Raw genomic sequence first — 18,846 nt, forward strand, 5'->3', positions numbered from 1 at the left:
CCCCCCCACAGCCCTGACCCCCAGCTCTGAGCCCAGCCCCTCTGAGCCAGAAACCCCCCGACCCCATCCTCCCCACAGCCCTGACCCCCAGCTCCGAGCCCAACCCCTCTGAGCCGGACACCCCCCGACCCCATCTCCCCACATCCCTGAGCCCAGCCCCTGTGAGCCGGGCACCCCCGAACCCAGAGCCCAGCTCCCCACCCAGCCCTGGGCAACAGCAGCACCACCCCCAGGCAGCGACAGCCCATTGGTACCAACCATCACCATCACCCAGCAACAGCCCATTATGTAATTGCAAAAGTATACATACTATTACAGCTTTTAATGTTTTTAAATAATGTATTTAGTGTATTTTCAAATTATTACAAATTAATTTTTGAATGTATTTCACTAGTTATTTTTTACATTTCCAAATACATGTTACTACAGTATTGCAACTTTTTTTTATGGAAGGGTCCCCCGAAATTGCTTTGCCCCGGGCCCTCTGAATCCTCTGGGCGGCCCTGGAACACGACATTGCTCACAGCATTGACTTGGGGGAACTTGTTTCTAAATTTGCTAAACTTAAAGCGCGGAAACATAAATTCTAAATTATAACATGTTACTCTGTGACCGTGTATTGTGTATAATGTATGTGATTTAAGGTGCAAGTTTCGCCTAGGGCGCAAAATATCCTTGCACCGGCCCTGAGTGAGAGTGTGGTGTGGCTTTGGCTGCCAATCCAGCCATCCCCTCTAGAGACAGATCTCAGTCCCACCTGATCATTCTTGCTTTCTTGCCCTACGTGAGGCTGAGGAACACCAGCAACAGAAGCAGTCACAGGCTGTAACAGTTGCTCCAGGAGCGTAAGCAGTTTGTCTGTACTATCGCAACTCAAAGAGGTGAAACAAAACAGCTGACAAGTTAAATATGACCTAGAGAACAGGAAGAGAAAAGGAAGCAAATGTAGGGATGATGAAAAGGAAAAAGCTTGAGTAGATGGTCCCAATGGTCTCTCTCTCTCTCTCTCTCTCTCTCTCTTTCTCTCTCTATTTATCTAGTTGTTGTCATATTGGAGTTATTCTCATTATCCCCAGTTGTCCCAAACTCTGAAAATGCCCTGCTGTCTTGAAGCAATTAATAAAGTCCTTTAAAGGCATCAAACAACAAGTTGTCTTTTTTTTTTTCCCCCCACTGGGATAAGAACATAGGGAAACAGCTTCATTATTTCTTCAACGCTTCTCTGCTGTTTGTTTTCTGGGAGCGGAGGCATTATTTTAGCAACATGTTATTCTAAATAGGAAGCCTGGGACATGAAAGGTTAAGCAGTACAGAAGGTCTTCCACCTCAGTGCAGAACACAGCGAGTCAATAATGCTTCGAATCAGTGGTAATGAGCTATTCCTGCTCTTGTCCCTCCAAGTGTTTTTAATGCTATTAATATGTAGCTGGCTGTAAATGAAAGCAAAGGTTGGGGAAGAAATACGGGTTACACAATTAAAATAAAAGGAACCCAGAGACTAAAGCCAAAAGGAAAACGCTGTAGATGGTGGCAGAGATGTTCAGTTCAATTATTTCCAGACTCCACTGAAAAACTGGTTTAATTGCAGTAAGCCCTTATTGCTGGCCAGCTATTTGGTTACAATCAGCTTGTTGTCATTTAACAGAAGGGCTAGCAAATGTCACCAGGCTACACTGTTATCTATCGCTGTACTTAAGGTTGTAGTAGGGATAGGTGTGTGGGGGTTTTTTTGTTTTTGTTTTTTCTGGCCAGTTAAGATAAATATAAAAACTGGGAGATGTGATTCCCAGTGTGGGTAGACAGACCTGTGCTAACTCCCCTTGTGCTTGCATGATCAAACTAGCAGTGTGGACTAGCAGCATGGACACTGGCTCAGGCTAGATACCTGAGCTTGGCCTCAGGCGGGCTTGGAATCGGGCACCTAGTCCAAGCTGCCACCAGTGCTGCAACAGCCATGCTGCTATTTTTAGTACAGTATCTGGAGCTGAGGTAGCCCAGTTTGTATACCTGTACTGGGAATCACACTTCCCAGATGCAGTGTAGACTTAACTTAAGGGTCTCCATAACTGGACCCAAATTTCGCAGCTTATGTCCATCTCTGCTAAGAAACCTACAAAGCCATTCACAAAACTTCACTGATCAAGTCTGGCCTCTCCCCTCTATGGAAGAGAGCTATCTCCATTTAACAGATGGGTGGGGTGGGGTGAACTGAATCACAAAGAGGTTAAAGCAAACACTGTCAGAGATGGTTGCCTAAACTGGAGGACCTAAATCCACATCTAGGCACCTTATGTGTTGTATGGATTTTTTTCAGAGATGCGAGTGTGACAGATACTGCAAACATATGCAATATCTTTGGGGGTTGTATATCAAGTTTATGTATCACTGTGGGCCAGGGATTGTATGGAACTCTGGAGGGGGTGGGGGGAGTTATCAGAGCTCCTTCAGGAACCAAAAACAGTGGGGTGATTAAGGTGAATCACTCTAGGTCATCAACAGATCCAGAGAGGTAACACACCACGTGAAGGCTTACATATACTACTCAAAGTGGGATTTCCCAGAGACAAACAGAGAAAAGGGGCTTTTTGATATAAAAAGGCTGGGTTTAAACTGACTCAGGGCCTTCTTTCTGATGCCACAAATGGACAGGACCTCCTGTCCATGGGCCTCAATTCTTTGGGATGGGTTGGAAAGACTTTGGCCTATTAGGGCCCCATAAGACTGGTGACCTCTGATAAGCTTTTAGCATGTGTATAGTAAGTTTTAAAAAATGTTTTCTTTGTGATGCTTTTACTTTAAGAATAAAGGGGCTTGCTTAAGAGCTGTGTGGTAACTTGTGACTGTTGGCAATACACTGTTCATAACTCTCAGAGAGAAAGCAATGCACGGGTGCTGGCCTTTAGGCAGACTGGCTTGCTGGGGATATCACAGTGTAAGGCAGGAAGCTGAGCAGCCTGAAAACCCCCAGGAAGGAGGGAGAGAGATGTGGGTCTCTGCCCAAGAGGTGATAGCAGGGAGCTGGAAACCTTGAGTGGGTGCCCTTGAGGGACTATAGAGGAGGGGAGTACAGGTGCAGTTTTGCTGAAACTGTGGCACTGAGCACCTGCAACTGTCATTGATTTCAGTGGGAGTTATGGATGCTCAGTACTTCTGAAAATCAGGCCAATGTGTTTGTTACAATGTCTGGATGGATTTATGACTGAGAGTGCCTATCTTAAGGCAGACTGTCAGAAAACAGGGCAGACATGCCAAACTGGTGCTGTGTTCTATAATTTGATTTCACCAAGCCAGTAACAAATGTGAACTCCTGGATCACTGTACCAGTCTTACCATGGAGTCCCAGACAGTCCCTTTAGAGTCTCCAGTCTATCTCGTCACCCAGAAAAACTGGACTTTGTGATAAAAGGTCACTTACACGAAAAATCTCACCACACTTAGGTTGAGACCAGTCACTTACTTCAGTGTTTAGTGTTTTTGTTGTGTGGTGTATGGTTGCTGGTGAGTATGTGCTTCAGGTTAGGGGGCTGTCTGTAAGGGGGCTGAACTTTGTGACTTTGTCCTCACCCACAACTATTTCACATTTGGGGACAATATATACCTTCAAGTCAGCGGCACTGCTATGGGTACCCGCATGGCCCCGCAGTATGCCAACATTTTTATGGCTGACTTAGAACAACGCTTCCTTAGCTCTAGTCCCCTAACACCCCTACTCTACTTGTGCTACATTGATGACATCTTCATCATCTGGACCCATGGAAAAGAAGGCCTTGAGGAATTCCACCATGATTTCAACAATTTCCATCCCACCATCAACCTCTGCCTAGACCAATCCACACAAGCGGTCCATTTCCTGGACACTATTGTGCTAATAAGTGATGGTCACATAAATATCACCCTATAACGGAAACCGACTGACCACTATACTTATCTACATGCCTCCAGCTTCCATCCAGGACACAGCACACAATGCATTGTCTACAGCCAAGCTCTAAGATACAACCGCATTTGCTCCAATCCCTCAGACAGAGACAAACACCTACAAGATCTCTATCAAGCATTCTTAAAACTACAATACCCACCTGCTGAAGTGAAAAAAACAGATTGACAGAGCCAGAAGAGTACCCAGAAGTCACCTACTACAGGACAGGCCCAACAAAGAAAATAACAGGACGCCACTAGCCGTTACCTTCAGCCCCCAACTAAAACCTCTCCAGCACATCATCAAAGATCTACAACCTATCCTGAAAGATGATCCCTCACTCTCACAGATCTTGGGAAACAGACCAATCCTCGCATCCCCCCAACCTGAAGCAAATACTCACCAGCAAACACACACCACACAACAAAAACACTAACCCAGGAACCTATCCTTGCAACAAAGCCCGATGCCAACTCTGTCCACCTATTTATTCAAATGACACCATCATAGGACCTAATCACATTAGCCACGCCATCAGGGGCTCATTCACCTGCACATCTACCAATGTGATATATGCCATCATGTGCCAGCAATGCCCCTCTGCCATGTACAGACCGGACAGTTTCTAGGCAAAAGAATGAATGGACACAAATCTGACATCAGGAATCATAATATTAAAAAACCAGTAGGAGAACACTTCAACCTCTCTGGTTACTCAGTAACAGACTTAAAGGTGGCAATTTTGCAACAGAAAAGCTTCAAAAACAGACTCCAACGAGAAACTGCTGAGCTTGAATTAATATGCAAACTAGATACCATTAACTTGGGTTTGAATAGAGACTGGGAGTGGCTGGGTCATTACACATATTTAATCTATTTCCCCATGTTAAATATCCTCACACCTTGTTGTCAACTGTCTAAAATGGGCCATCTTGATTATCACTACAAAAGTTTTTTTTTTTCCTGCTGATAATACCTCATCTTAATTAATTAGCCTCTTACAGTTGGTATGGCTACTTCCACCTTTTCATGTTCTCTGTATGTGTATATATTTCTTACTGTATGTTCCATTCTATGCATCTGATGAAGTGGTCTGCAGCCCATGAAAGCTTATGCTCAAATAAATTTGTTAATCTCTAAGGTGTCACAAGTACTCCTGTTCTTTTTGCGGATACAGACTAACACGGCTGCTAGTCTGAAACCTATAAATTTTTTTAGCAGCTGAGCGATGGCTCTTCAGAGGACTTGGAGGTTCTGGAGATCGACAGCTCCAAAGGGGTGAGCGGATTGGGCCCGATCTGTTTTTGCCCAGACCCAAAACCAGATGCTCATCAGAATGCCGAAACAGAGGGGGATGCTTATTCTGTAGGCCTGTACTATCTAAAGTTGAGGGAGAAATTCGGTATTATGCCTGTGCAAGTTCATAACCGTAAAACCATGATGCGTGCAATTGTGCGACTTGCTGTGCAGGGAATCATCAAGCACTGCCTGAGAGAGAAACAAAATGAGGATTGCCCTGGGTGCACCATAGATGCCCCCGATCAGAGGCATCGTGCCTGCGTGTACTGGTCTTTAGATGATGTGAACTGTAAAATTAAAGGAATTAGCAGTAGTATGTGTATGGAGAGTGTTATATATAATCATCACATTGGGATACATGCTGTGGTGCCTCTGTTCAACCCAGGAACATTTAGCTCTAGGGGCAGAATTAGTGGACAAAGTGACAGAGGCTGAGGACCCAAATAGTATTTTAGATGAAATCATCAAACAGAAGGATAAATGTTTAATGCAAAACGTTGAACATCTTCTTCTTTCAGCAAATTACAAAATCTAGTGTTTTTTCTTGGCAAGAAGTTAGAGCGTGTTTTGGGAACAAAACAGGGTGTGTTGTAAAATAAAACAAAGATGCGTGTTTTAAATAAAATGTCACTTGACAATAAGGGTGAAAAGTGATTTTTATTAAATTCAAGGGGTGTGGGGCTTGTCAAAAGAGAAATACGTTGCCCCCGTAGTATACTTGTAGTTGGGTTACAGGTTGTCAACAACAACAACGAGAGATATATGGGCAGCCTGTTCCTCTAACAAGGACTCCTCGCCCCTGGTGCTTGTGCATGGGGTATATAGGCTGTTGGGGCGTCTGGACCATTGCAAAGCAGCCCCAGAACCCCTTTTAAATCACACCATCTTCCGCTTTGGCTGTAACTTTTCATTTTCCTCCAGGCCCTCTGCCTTAGGACTTAATCATGACACCTCTGATTTCAACAATGTCTCAGGTCTCTTGTCTACTGATTTATATTATTTAATGCTGTACAGCATCTAGGTTACAGTTTGCATAAAAGTGTTATATAAAAACAAAAAAATAATTCTCTAGGATCCCCAGACAAGGTAATAATAAACAAAATTGTGATTGTTGCTTTGCAGGCCCTACTACAAAGTATCTCCATGTATGTAACCCTGCAATGTTTTTGTTAATCTTGTTTATTATTTCTGATAGTTGGATGGGGGAGATAATATCTCATAAAGTGGAAGTGTTTCTAAATGACAAACACTTGCCTGGGCTAAAGCATAACAATAAACAAAAAAAGGGCTAACTACAAAACTGTTTAACTAAATAAGTTATCAATATTCCCCCTAAAACTCAGGACACCACTCTTATCCCCGTGTCCTGCTCTCTATCGTTGTCTCTTGTCTTTTTTTTTCCCAAGGAAGTGTTAAAAGTGGAAGAGCATGCTGTCAAGCGTGCATGCATATGCACACCTATCTGGGGGTGGATAGGTCAATGCTTTAAAAACAAACTAACACTATATTTTTGTCCTCTGGTCAATTCAATTGGGTTAAACTCTAAAAAGCAAACTAACACATTTTTAAAAACACCTTTAATCATGTCTTTTTAAGTCTTATTTTATTATTGTAAAACCCTTCCTTGCAGATGCTAAAGCAACGATATTTGTCTTTGGTTAACATTTGAAAAAACAGTAGAAAAGAAGATTGTGTGGGGGGGGGGGGGAATGGGAGACTCCTTATCTCCATTAAAAAAAAAAAAGTTTACTGTTTCACACAAGCAGCTTTTTCTTGTGTTTTGTATAAATCTAAACTTTAAAACACGGGGGATTTAACTGTACCCTAATTTTTAAAGCTTTCCTTACAATTTACAGGTAAAGCTGTTTTTGTTTGGTTATCTTTTTGTATTCATTTATGTATTAAGTCCATATAAACAGTTAAAAAATAGCTTGTACCTTACCTCTGTCTCAGCCCACGGGCTGCAAACATTTAAGAACAAAAACAGTCTAATAATGCAACAGAAAAATTCATACTAAAATCTAAAATTCCTAAGTAAATGAAAGCTTAATATAACATTCACTTGTATTTGTTAAAAAGTGTGTGTTTGTACCGGGGAGACACCGTCTTCTTTTCTCTAATCCACTAACTCAAAGAGTCTGCTTCAAATTGTCCTTACTAAAAAATGACCAACGTTAGCAAAAACATAGGGGAAAACCTTTTTAAAATTATTATTACTATAAGTTACTCTGATAAATTGGTTGTCTCTGGTTTTAACCCTGGGGTTTTTCTGCATGCTCATTTTTTATTACACCACATATGTAAAAGTGTTAAATGAAGGGTTGTTTCTTTAAATAGGCTTGTCTTTTCAAGTGTTTATAAAATATATCTTTATTCCTTTACGAAGCTTAATATAACTTTCACTTGTATTTGTTAAAATGGGAGGCAGGGGGAGAAGCAGCCTTCTCATCTCTGATCCACTGACTGACAAAAGCTGTTTTTGCTAACTGTGCTTTTGTTGCAGTTTTAAAATTGTCCTCAGTAAAAAATAATCAATGTTAGCAAAATCATTGGGGAAAACCTTTTTTTATCACTATAAATTACTTTTATAAACTGGTTGTGTGTGTGTGTGTGTGTGTGTGTGTGTGTGTGTGGTTTTAACCCTGGGGTTTTTCTGCATGCTATTTTTTTTTATTAAATCACATATGTAAAAGTGCTAAATGGAGGGATGTTTCTTCAAATACGCTTGTCTTTCAATGTGGTCTTTCTAATCCACTAACTTAGAAAGGCTGTTTCATATTGTCCTCACTAAAAAATGATCAATGTTAGCAAAAACATAAGAGAACTTTTTTTTTTTATTACTATAAATTATGTTGATAAACTGGTTGTCTGTAGCTTTAACCCTGGGGTGTTAAATAAAGGGTTGTTTCTTCAAAGAGAATTGTCTTTTCAAGTGTTCATAAAATATAGCTTTATTCCTTTACAAAACGTAATATAACTTTTACTTGCATTTGTTAAAAAGTTGGAAAAGAAACTTCTTATCTCCCTGTTCTGGGCATTTAACAGTCTTCTTTATCTCTAATTCATTAGCCAACAAAGCTGCTTTTCCTGCAGCTTCAAATTGTCCTCACTAAAAACATGGGGGGAAACTTTTTTAAAAACTGTTTGTTAGTAAGTACTTAGGTGCTTTAATAAAGGTTAAAACCATATATAAAAGTGCTACATGGTGGGAAAGATGCTTGGGTGGTCTGTTTTTTGTTTGGTTTTTTTAGATAAGAATAAGGCAGTTAAAGGGGGTGTGTGATGAAGTGGGAATGCTCTTAATGTTTTCCTTGAGTACTGAGTGGGGAGTATTGACCTGGGAAGGTTGCAGGGGAGTTTTGCTGGACTGTCTGCATTGGGGATGGGAGACTTTCCTTGAGGGAAGATACCTGATCATGTAACATGAGAACCCAGGAGGGAGGTTGGAGGCCAGGTGAATGGTTACAGGTATACTAATACGTGTATGCCTGTGACAATGAACGCAGCTCAGTCAGTGACGTGACTTTCCACTGTGCCCTAGGCTGGACAAAGGGTTAAGGCAAGGTATCCCAGCATTTATAGACTGAGACAAACAATCTAGGATAAACAGCTTATGTATCTACCTTACACGTTTCATGACATGTTTGTTACCTCCCCTTGTACTTTCCTCCTGATCTTTCAGACAAAACGTTCCTATTCACCACCTGTCTTTGTACCTTTAGTCCTGATGTTTCAGACAAAATATCACCATCACTTTTGTCAAACCATTTTATCGTGTGCTATGTTGGGGTGTTCTTGTGCTGGCCTGCTGGAATGTGTTTACATATTCAGTATGTTGTAGCAATGCTAGCAATACCGGTGCCAAGTTTGTGTACTGGACACTGACTTGCAGGCAAGCATCTGCTTTTGACAGGGCCTGACTGTTGCTCATAACTTTTGCTGACTTTGGTTCAGGCCTTGCACCAGGCCCATGCTTCAGACTCTTTCTTTCTACTACAGGTAGTATTAGTACTGGATACTTTTATTAGAGAGTGGTGGGTTTTGTTTGGTTTTGAAAGAGGTAAAGGCATCACTTCTCCTCCTATCACCCATAACATTCTGTTTCATGCTGTCACTTGAAGGGGAAAAAAGGTGGGAAGGAAAATTGGTACCAGAACATTACCTGCAAGTTGGGAGCAGCAGATGGAGCTGCCATCATGTGAATTTGGGGAGAAAAATAGGGACCTACTTTAAGAGTGCAAGTATGGTCTAGTCGTTGTAGCACACAGCAGAGGTCTGGGTTTAATTCCTAGCTCTGACACAGACTCTGTGTGTCTTAGACATCTCACTTCACCTCAGTCTCTGAAAGAGGATTAGTAATGCTGGCATATGTCACATGAATGTGGCAAGACTGACTGATACTGACAAAGTGCTCTGAGATCCTTTCAGGGTAGGATGCTGTTTAAGGTGTATTACTGGGAGGAATCCAGTATGGTACAGAGGCCTTAACAAGGGCTATGTAGAAACGCCATGCTCTGCCATGTGTCACACACACATGGGGCATGCTGGCACCAGACAACTAAGAACAAATATATATTTTGAAAATCAAGCTCTTTGTCCAAAAAATGGATCAAGAGAAAACCATTCAGCAGCAAGTCTGATTTTTTTTCTCCCCTGCATTATATGAAATAACAGAAGAAAAAAGTTGAACCATTTGGCCATAAAGATTTAGACGTTTTAAGAAGCACTTGCCAACCTTCAAGATCTTATTTGGCATCATATCCAAACAGCCAAATCAGTGTTTGAATGACATTTCTGCTTGTGAATCAAAAGCTATTAAAAATAGATGTCTCACCTCCTGTGCTGTCAAGATTTCACTTTTTTATGAGCTATTGTCAAGTATGTCAAATGAAAACGAATTGACGTTTAGATACTAAAATACTGTGTAGGTTCCTTGGTAACTTCTTGCTCCAAGCAACCTCCGGGGTCTAGCTAGATTTTGCAATGTTGAAGCCTTCTAAGGGCATTCTGATGGTGTTAGTCCATGCAAATGCTTTGTGAGCTCAATTCAGAGACTGAGATGTAGATCCATAATTCTTACTACGCAGAGTGAAAGTTTTTTGTGTCAGGTTTTGCTGCAGCTGACTGTGGAGATGGAACCTATTGTGAAATAGGTAATGAAACTTCTTTTTCAGTTGTGTGGTTATGTTTGCAGTTGTGTTTTAAGTACTGACGAGTGGGATTTCAGTTCTGGTTCATATTTACACAAAATTCTGCTCTGGACAGCACTTTGAGATGAAGCAAGGACACCGGCTGTCTATCTCCAGTTTGCAGGGTCCTGCTGGATAGGTTAGGATTCCTGAGGTACGGTTTAGTTCTGCCCTCTGCTGCTCCTCTGAAAAGGAGTAGCATGCATCTCTGTGTATACTGCAGAGGAAGTCGGCTTAGGAATTGCCCTCTAGGAGAGAGGTCAGAACATCCAGGGTTGGCTGGAAAACAAGAATTTGGTTTTGCAAAAAAGTCAAGATTTTGACATTTGTTTTCTTTCTGCAGCAGAGCAAAAACTAGGTCTTTCAAAAAATTGGCATGTGGGTGCAGGGAGCAATCAACTCATGAATAGCCCAGTGGTCGGGGTAATCATCTAGGATGTCAGAGACCTAGGTGCAGGTCTTTGCGCTGAATCAGAGACAGCAGGGACTTGAACTTATATCTCCCATGTGAGCACACTAAACACCAGGCTATAGAGATGATCTCTCCTGTTGGAGCTGTTCTGTTTTGTACAAATAATTAAATATTCATTGGTCCAGAGGGAGAGAGTATAAACATGTGACTCGCTGGCTGATGCATGCCTGGGTGGCTGGATGTGGCATAGCCAGCTCTCTTCCTTTATGCCTCTTGCTGATGCCGTTCTGGAAACCTGAGTCCAACATACCATTGATTTGTCTGGCAGCCTCATGCAGGAGGTTCAGCCTAACTTTGGACTTTTGGGCCTGCCAGCTGTTGGCTCAAAGATTTTCACATCCTCACCCTAGATGGGCCAGCAGGGGGATGCAGGCCTGCCCTATTCTCTGGGTTTCAGCCTAGATGAAGCAGATGAGGTCTGTTCAGACCCACTTATGTATCCCTAGGCTGCTTCCTGTCATGGCCTTTCTCAGTCATTTCCCCAGCTGACTCTTCCTCAAACAAAGGGGAGCCAAACTAGTTATGAAACAAAAAGGTTCTGCCCCAGGCCTAGCTGCCCCCAGTAGGGTCTGACAATTGGTCTCTGGCTATGCTGTAGCCCAGCTGATTCTTCCTTCAAGGCAGTCTCTGACCACAGCCATGTCGTCCTTCCCACAGATAGCTCAAAAAGTCTGATCCCTCCCCCAGTCAGCCCCCACTGAGCCAGGCTTTTCCTCTAACTCCTCCCTTTGGGTTTGACACCTACTGCAGGTGTAGCAGGGCGAAGCTGTTTATGCCCACAGGCTCTCAATATCCCCTTGAGGCCCAGTGTGTGGTTGGTACACCCCATCACATAGACACTGATGCTATAATCCGATGGTGAGGGCAGAGCAAGGGATCAGGTGGAGCAGGCACTCAAATCTGGGTGTCCCATATCTCTAGCAAGTGCCCCCTGGAGTTTGGTCTCTGACTCCTGGACCTAAGAAAGTTCCTGATATTTTTATTGAAACCAATATGTTTCCATAAAAAAGTTGTTTTTGAGGAAACAACATCATTTTCCAACAAAACAATTCCCAACCAGCTCTAGAGAAGGTACTCCTTGGAGCTGTGGTGCACTGACTCTACCTCACCTTTGGCAAAGTGAGAGTTGCATTTCCCGCAGGTAGAAGTTACAGTAGCTTGGGTGAGAAATTAACCAGGCTTGGAGTAGAGTGTTCATAGTAGGCATAGAGAGGATTTGGAGAAGCTGCTGAAGAAGATTAGGTAGGTGAGGTAATGTCTTTCCCACCAACAGACAGTTCAATAAAAGAGAAGATTTTGAGTTTACACACAGCTCCTCTTCAGGTCTGGGAAACTTGCACAGGGAACGTCTACACTGTTGTTAAATTTCTTCTTAACAATACCAAACAAAACAAAAACTTACCACAACCACTGAGCATCTCTAAGAGGCAATATTTCCCCACTTGCAAGGTTTTTAATTGCATTGTAGACATGCCCTGTCTCCAGGAAGAAATGCAAACAGTAAACAAACACCTGAAGTGGTATAGCGGAAGTTAGGTTTTTAAACAGCCATTAGTTCTCACTAATCATAGATAATATGATTAACAAAGACATGGGCTATTTTTAAAATGTTTTTTTCAGCAGACCTTTAATTTTTTCATCTCTTTCAGTTTATGAGCTGTTCTGTTCCACATTCAGCACAAAACAGCCTTCCAGGAGATTAAAAATAAGTGTCAGACCAAAGCTGTCATTAAAGCCTTCACTCTCAAAACCAGCCTGACATCAATAAGGTTCCTGTTTACTAGCATGATCGCTTGTTGTCGACTGTTTCAAATGCCAGAGCTCTTTTAAATACCACTAACGTTGCCAGCTCCTCATTTAAACACATATTAGTGAGGTAATCCTTCAGTCATAAACTTGCCACTAAGACATAAAGGGGATGATTGCTGACATTCTGTGCCCTTTTCAGAATTACCCAAGGGAAGGAATATAATGAATATCCCAGACTTGGAGTGACCCTGGACTCTAGATATAAAAGCAAAACAAAAAAAAATTATGACAGCAGCCCCCCCCCCATTTCTTTTAATTCAAATCACTTGATGAAATAGTTTGGTCCATGAAGCATCTTGGCTTAGGTGCCTGCAGCCCTCATTAGCTGTCTATCAAGTTAGACATCTGATATAAGTTAGCTAGTTTGTGTGGGGTTGTGTGTGGTGGTCTCTCATTTCAGTTGAACGGACACTCACACAAGATGCACAACTAATTGACAATCCTCAAGCGGATTTACTACAACAGTCTGCAGTGCTGCCGGCACTAGTGGGCCCTGCTGAGATACAACTGTTTTGGTGCCAACTTCAATATAATGTAAAATAAAAATCAATAAATTGCATCCCTTATCTCCCAAATGTAGGAAAATGTATTCTGCAAATCTGTATGTGTTGAGCAGATAAGCTCATTTGTAACAATGCTTTAATTAATTATCCTGAAATCATGGGAACTGCAACTCTCCCTGGGCTAGCATCAGTGTGATATTATTTTATTATGTGTGTTTTGATTAGAAAGATCAGATTTTTAAACGTGCAGAATGGCTATTATGAAACAGCATGAGGCCATTGTATGTCTATCATCTGAGGAGTTTTAAAAACATGTATTTGTTAACCCCACAACACCCTGGGAAATTATTATTTCTCATGCAGGTGTAAACTGAGCAGCAGAGAGGTGAAGTGACTTTTCCAAGTTCATGCAGTCTGTCAAAGGTGTAGCTGTGAACAGAACTCAGGGCCCTCACCTGGCTAGTTCAGACTGCCTGGATGATCCTGTTTGACTGATGCAGGTTTTGATTATGCAGGCGTATATGACTGCATGGATAATGGGACTCATGTAATTGCTATTGCAAAAATTGAACAAAAAAGGAACAAATTACAAAAAGTAATTACACCTCTACCCCGATATAACGCTGTCCTCGGGAGCCAAAAAATCTTACCGTGTTATAGGTGAAACTGCGTTATATTGAACTTGCTTTGATCCGCTGGAGCGCGCAGCCCCGCCCCCACCCCGGAGCACTGCTTTACCGCGTTATATCCAAATTCATGTTATATCGGGTCACGTTATATCGGAGTAGAGGTGTATATGCAAAAACAATGCTGATGAAGAGTAGTTTGAATAATTACTGTCCCTTGACTGCTAGGAAGCTGAAGGACTCTGACCTTACCCTTGTGTCATAACACAATTGTGGTGAGTGAGCGTCCAGTATATTATCCCTCCTTGCTCCTTTTCTTTGTCTGGGATCCTATATATGGCTCGGTTAGTCCATGTACCTATTTCACCCTAGTGTAATTCCATTGGGCTTGATGAAGTTACATTAGAGATAAATTTGGCCCCATAATCAATAACAAGTTTTGACTGTGTAGAATTTTGTAGTGTACAAAACCTCCTCACATCCCTGAAGTAAAGAATGTGCTACAAGCAGGTTCCTCAAATATTCAAATACGTCCCCTCCAATGGCCTGTCTAGTTCTTTCCAGAATAGTTTGTCCACACTGCAGCGTCTTTTGCTGCTTTGTGGGAGTCCTTTCACCCATTAGTTTATAAGCTCTGCATAAAGAAGTTTCTCCTCAAATTCTTTGGAATCATATTCTGATCTCAGTTACATCAGTGTTAAACTGGAGTCATTTCATTTATAAATCCAAACTGAAGTCAGTGGTGTGACTGAATTTGCATCAGTATAAATGAAATCTGAAGCTCGCATTTAACAGCTTTCATTGATTCACTTGGTTCCATTTCTTTTTGTCTGTGAGTCTGTTATCCCCTTGAACACATAGTATATGCCCACGTTGTACCTTTAGGAAATATATATACCTTGATGGGAGTTAGGCTAAAACTGTGTTGTGTTATTGGGTACAGATGTGAATATTCAAAACCCAGTTAACACGTGTGCATGCATGTGCCCAAATTTTGAGGAAAGGGAGTGATCCCAGTATGTTCATGTCTACCAGTTACTTCTCTGGGGCAGAGATAATAGGGGAGGAAGAAAAGTACTTGATTATTTTGTAATAAAATCCACCAAACTATTTGAAAACCATGACTGGTCTCTGTTATAACTTTGGTGAATCTGATCCAGTCTAAGTCCTATAAAATATTTATGGTCACATTCTGCCAGCCTTACTCATCCTGGACAGTACCTTTACCTGATGCTCCCACCAGTTTCAGTCCGACTAACTATCGAAGTAAGGTAAGGTAAAGGTGATAGAATCTGGACTTTACATTGTAACTAGTCCAGTTTTCCAGTTCAAATCCAGGGTTTTTTTTTATAATGTTTAGGCTAAATTCAATCCAGGCATATATGGGATGAAGTCCCCCATTTGTACCATGTTCAGCCTGCTCTTGGGGATAATGCATGATGGACTGAGTGACTTTAAGTACAGTTGTTGTCCGTCCCCCTACCATGGCTGGCCCTATATCTTGTGGTTACTGTTCACCAGCTGGTCATGCACAGTATTAGAGTCAACTGTTGATTACAGCCAAACATTCCCAAACTTGGAAGAACTTTTGGATCAGGAGCTGCACTTTGCAGCCCAAGACCTGTCCCTGCTATTCATGCAGCTTTTCTATCCCTTGTTTGGTGTTAAACACACCCTAGAATTACATCCTTTTGTATGCTCCTCCTGGCCTGTTTCCTGTTTTCTCAATTCTGCAGCAGCTGGAGCCACTCCTGGCTACTGCACCGAACACTTCACACAGCTGCATACACTGGTTTTATTAATGTTTTCCATTTCTCATCCTGTTTGCTTGCTGATGACTCTGGCAAAAGGCACACTCTCTATTTGAGTCAAAAATAATTCAAACCCTAAACATCTATCTGAAAATAACTAAGAGGTCTTCATGGATCTGGATGAAAGGGGGGAAAAAAGTCAATGAATTGCTGTGGTGTGCATATGCCTTGAAATAGCTTACGGTTAGATGCTACCCACAAATCTTTGTTCCTAGTAATTTTTGAAGCATGTGAAGTTAAACTAGTATTTATTTAAAAAAATAAAACAACGAACCATGCTTATTGGTGCTGTGCTGAAGTAAATGCTCTGTAGAGCCACTACTTCCCTGCAGGTGTCACTGCTCTCACACGTCCTGTGTCTCTCTTGAACTAGGATAACCAATAGAGCCATCAATAAATCAATACCAGAACTGAGTGTGCAGAATCTAATAGCTGATTTCATTACATCAAAGTGACGAGGTGTAAGCCGTCTAGTTTGAGGAATGTGATTAATTTCACCAAGGGAAGTAAAACCAAACATAAAATTAATCAATAATCTGAGACAAATAACTATGGATCCTATCCTCAAAGTTCTTAATTTTGAGCAACAGTTTGTCATTAGCTGAAATTCTGGGCTGATTTTGCTCTGGTGAGTAATGCGCTTTGGGAGACCTACCTCTAGATTTGCAATTATTCTTGCAAAGGCAAAAGATTGTAAATTAAGGGATTATAGACACAAACAAATGCATTCATAATTCTTCTTGCCCTTCAGCAGTACAGTAGCCATGAGTAATGTAGCCCACTTCTGAAGTCACATTTAGTTAATGGAATCATACTCTTGGTTTAATTTTGTAATTCTGGTTTTTATTTTTGCTACCTAAGTTTGCAAGTCAGCAGCCGTGAGTCTTTGAAGTGATTTTATGTGAAATGGGTGGACTTCAGACAGCTGAGGATGGGTTAGTGTATCCTGCTGGGTTTTCAAGGCCTGGTGGGACATAGAAAATGGATTGTAAAGGAAAATTTTGCTAAGAGAACATTTTAGTCTTGAAGAGTTAATTCCATTCGGTAACACTGAGTTCAGGTGTTCAGATGCTTCTATGAGGCGCACTGAAACTGAAAGAAGAGACCCTTACAAAAGGCATTCCTTGCAAGAATTTTAAGGATGTAGAATTTATTGGGTTGGTTTTTTTTAAGGTGAAATATGCACGAGAGGGAGATGTTTCATTGACAACATGCAGAAATTTGACTTCTCTGATGGCTTCAGTACAAAACCAGCTATTTAAACAAAACAGAAAATAAACCAAAACTTGAGGGGGTGCAAATTCTCAAAAGAAACCACAAAAAGTTGTGTGCATAAATCTACCAAATACCTCTCAATGACACAGCTCTAGTCTGAGAATGGAGAATATGAAAAACGGGAGGGCTAGGGGAAGCAATGGTATGAAAGGAGGTGCAACGTATAGGAAAGCAGTTAGAATTGAGAGCAGTTAGGGGCAGAACTATACAAAGCCTTGAAGAGAGAAGACTCTCTTTTGCCTGAAAGAAGGTAGCCCACAACATAAAGTCACCTTCTGAGATTTTACCTCTCTGTCGCCTACATGCAATGGTGATGAGTGCTTTAGTAATGACCAGAACAAGACTGGCGATGAAACACTGAAGAGAAAATCCCTTGGTGGGTGAAGTGAACAGGAGGACATGGACTGTGTCCCACCACCACCTTACTCTTGCTTGTCATAGTGTCAGATTGTGGCCTGTTCTGCATGCCTACATGGGGAAATAAGGGGGAGTAAAGTGCCCCCTACTTCCCTCCGCCTGCTATCCTTATCTTAGGTAGCTACATGGATTGAGTTGTAGTGTCCAAATGGCTGCTAAACCCTGTCTCCTTGTCTGTGGCGGTGGGAAGGGTCAGAGAATGGGTGAAGCCCTGGAAATATCCTTTGCATACCCCTCCTCCCATGCGCCAGTATAGTAGGGCACAAACACTGGACCAGGTATAGTGCTGACAAAGGATGTATCCCGTTCCAGAGCAGTGGAAAACCAGGTGGCAATTTGTGGCTGCCTAAGTCAGAATTTGTTATACTCTGCTGTGAGCACAGGAGAAAGCAATGTGTTGCCACATACATGGGTTGGATCGTAAAGTGACAGCTTCACTACGCCCATAGTGAGGCATAGTTCAAATTCTTCAGCATCTATGAGCCTTGCTGAACTCCCTGCATTTGGCCGAGGAGAGCAGATAGATGTCAGGATGTTTTGCCACAAATCTCAGCTGTTTGTTTTCTGAAGGGAATAAGGGAAGGCACTACAGATTTAAAGCAATAATATTATGGAATATAGTCGGGGGGGTGGGTAATTTTATTTTATACTCTTTTAAAAAACAAAACTACCACCACTGTCTCTCTAGGCACATGTGCATTTAATTTACTAACTCAGTAAAGCTCAGCTCAGCTGCAGTGTGTGTTTTTTTTCACAGGGAGGTTCCTGACACAGTTCTTACTTGCTTTGAAGTGACTGAGCCATATGAAAGTCAAGTGATTTGTGGCTGTCTTTTTTGCCTGCAGCAGAAGAACACCTAGGGAGCTGATCTGAGAGGACCATTCTGGCTGTGAGCTTGGGAAGAGTGGAAAGGAGGTTAGAATCAAGGTATCTCTCCTGGGTAGCAACAGGCAAACATCAGAAGGCTTAGAGGTTCCATGTGGATAAGCTCCTGAAAGTCAGGTTTACATGGAGTTTGTTGATTTATTTTTTTAACCTTTTGGGGCCACTCTTACAAAGAACTCAGTTCTTCCCATGCAAATCCCCTCCCTTCAGGCCCTGCTCGCCTCATCTCCTCTGTCTTGGTTGCCAGCAATTCTTCTTTAAGTTCAGAGAGAGGATTACAAACTCTATTCAGTTCCAGGGTAAACCCAGAGTTCCCAGTGCTAGCCCCCACCTTTGTATAAACACTACAGCCCTACCATAACGTCTTTTACCTCCCCAAACTTTTTAAAATCTCTAATCCAATTTTGAGGTTTGCACTCCACATCTATCTAGATTAGATTAGATTAATTTATTAAAGCAAGTGGCTTTGAGCGTGGCCTGGAGCTTTCCTCTCCCTTTCTAACTCCTTCTTGTGGTGGGTAGGCATCTCTCTGCTCCCCTCCCTTCACAATGGCAGCTGTGCAGTAGTTCCAGCATCTTGAAGGGCAGGCCTCACTGCTGTAGAATACTTTTAATGGATCCCAGGGTGAATCACATGCCCC

The sequence above is a fragment of the Terrapene carolina genome, unplaced genomic scaffold (assembly GCF_002925995.2).
Source record: "Terrapene carolina triunguis isolate 2854851 unplaced genomic scaffold, T_m_triunguis-2.0 Scaffold96, whole genome shotgun sequence".
In the NCBI taxonomy this organism is placed as follows: domain Eukaryota; kingdom Metazoa; phylum Chordata; order Testudines; family Emydidae; genus Terrapene; species Terrapene triunguis.